We start from the raw sequence: 2,737 nt of genomic DNA on the forward strand, positions 1-2,737 counted from the left end.
ACAATACATATCTAGCAAGCATGCAAAGAGTATATGAGCAGCGGAAAGTAAAGCATGCAACTTGCAAGAATGTAAAGGGATGGGATTGGAGTGTGCAAGCGCGATTGGGGACACAGATGTTTTTGTCATGGTTCTGATAGGTGGTGCTATTGTACATCCACGTTGATGGAGACTTCAACCCACGAAGGGTAACGGTTGCGCGAGTCCACGGAGGGCTCCACCCATGAAGGGTCCACGAAGAAGCAACCTTGTCTATTCCACCATGGTCGTCGCCCACGAAGGACTTGCCTCACTAGCGGTAGATGTTCACGAAGTAGGCGATCTCCTTTCCCTTACAAACTCCTTGGTTCAACTCCACAATCTTGTTGGAGGCTCCCAAGTGACACCTAGCCAATCTAGGAGACACCAGTCTCCAAGAAGTAACAAATGGTGTATTGATGATGAACTCCTTGCTCTTGTGCTTCAAATGATAGTCTCCCCAACACTCAACTCTCTCTCACAGGATTTGGATTTGGTGGAAAGAAGATTTGAGTGGAAAGCCACTTGGGGAAGGCTAGAGATCAAGATTCATATGGTTGGAATGGAATATCTTGGCCTCAACTAAAATGTAGGTGGTTCTCTCTCAGAAAATGTATGCTGGAAGTGTAGGCACGTTCTGATGGCTCTCTCCACGAATGAAGAGTGGGTGGAGGGGTATATATTGCCTCCACACAAAATCTAACCGTTACACACAACTTACCAATCTCGGTGGGACCGAATTGATAAACTCGGTCGGACCGATTCAGCAAATTTAGTGACCGTTAGGATTTTCGGTGGGACCGACATGCAACTCGGTAGGACCGATATGGTTATGGTTAGGGCATAACGTAATCTCGGTGAGACCGACTACACAAACTCGGTGAGACCGATTTTGGTAATAAGCTAACCAGAGAGTTGGTCAGGCAAACTCGGTGAGACCGATTCGCTCATCTCGATTGGACCGAAATGTTACGAAGAGGAACATAGAGTTTGCATTGTAATCTCGGTAGTACTGATTACTCAAACTCGGTGAGATCGATCTGGGTAATGGACATACACAGAGAGATTACAATCCCATCTCGGTGAGACCGGGATCCCTATCGGTGAGACCGATTTGCCTAGGGTTTGTGGCAGTGGCTATCACATCTGAACTCGGTGGCGCCGGATAGAAAGAATCGGTGGGGCCAAGTTGGACTTTTGGTTTAGGTCATATGTCGATGTGAGAAAGTAGTTGAGGGCTTTGGAGCTTATCACTAAGCACATTGAGCAAGCAAGCCATTAAGCAACACCTCATCCCCTCTTGGTAGTATTGGCTTTTCCTATAGACTCAATGTGATCTTGGATCACTAAAATAGAAAATGTAGAGTCTTGAGCTTTGAGCTTGAGCCAATCCTTTTGTCCTTAGCATCTTTAAGGGGTTCCACATCCTCTAGTCCATGCCACTTCATTGTTGAATTCATCTGAAACATACTAGGTAAAAGTGTTAGTCCAACAAGAGATATGTTGACATTAATTACCAAAACCACCGAGGGAGCACTTGTGCTTTAAATACATCTCCAACATATCTATAATTTTTTATTGTTCCATGCTGCTCCCTCCATCCCAAAATAAGTGTCTTGAGCTTAGTACAAATTTGTACTAGAGCTAGTACAAAGTTGAGACACTTATTTTGGGACGAAGGGAGTATTATATTATCAATCTTGGATGTTTTATATACACTTACAAGCAATTATATATCATTTTTAGGACTAACCTATTAACTTAGTGCCTAGTGCCAGTTGTTGTTTTTTTTCTTGTTTTTGGTTTTGCAGAATATCAGTACCAAACGAAGTCCAAATGCCACGAAACTTTTCGGAGATTTTTTCTGGACAAAAGAGACACTAGAAGCACTAGGAGAAGTCTAGACGAGGGAGCATGGGCCCACAATACACCAGGGTGCGCCTTGGGGTGATGGGGCCCATAAGGCTCTATTTGACCTAGCTCGCCTCTATAAATTCTCTAAAATCATGGAAACAAATGGGATTCCACAAAATACTTCTTCCTCCGCCGCAAGTTCCATAACCACGAGATCCCATCTAGGGGTCTTTTCCGGCACCCTGTCGGAGGGGGATACGATCATGAAGGGGGCTCATCATCATCCTTGCTACCTTCTGATGATGCATGAGTAGTTTACCACGGACCTATGGGTCCATAGTTAGTAGCTAGATGGTTTCTTCTCTCTTTTTGATCTTCAATACAATGTTCTCCTCGGTGTTCTTGGAGATCTATTTGATGTAATGATTTTTTGCCGTGTGTTTGTTGGGATCCAATGAATTGTGAGTTTATGATCAAATCTATCCATGAATATTATTTGAGTTTTCTCTGAACTCTTTTATGCATGATTGTTATAGCCTCGTATTTCTTCTCCGATTTATTGGTTTGGTTTGGCCAACTAGATTGATTTGTCTTGCCATGGGAAGAGGTGCTTTGTGATGGGTTTGATCTTGCGGTGCTCAATCCCGGTAACATAAAGGGACATGACACGCATGTACGTTGTTATTAAGGGTAACAAGATGGGATTTATTTAATACATGAGTTTATCTTTCTACATCATATCATCTTACTTAAGGCGTTACTCCATTCTTCCATGAACTTAGTACACTAGATTCATGGTGGATAGCGGTCGATGTGTGGAGTAATAGTAGTAGATGCAGAATCGTTTCGGTCAACTTGTCTCGGA

Source organism: Triticum aestivum, chromosome 2B (assembly GCF_018294505.1).
Source record: "Triticum aestivum cultivar Chinese Spring chromosome 2B, IWGSC CS RefSeq v2.1, whole genome shotgun sequence".
In the NCBI taxonomy this organism is placed as follows: domain Eukaryota; kingdom Viridiplantae; phylum Streptophyta; class Magnoliopsida; order Poales; family Poaceae; genus Triticum; species Triticum aestivum.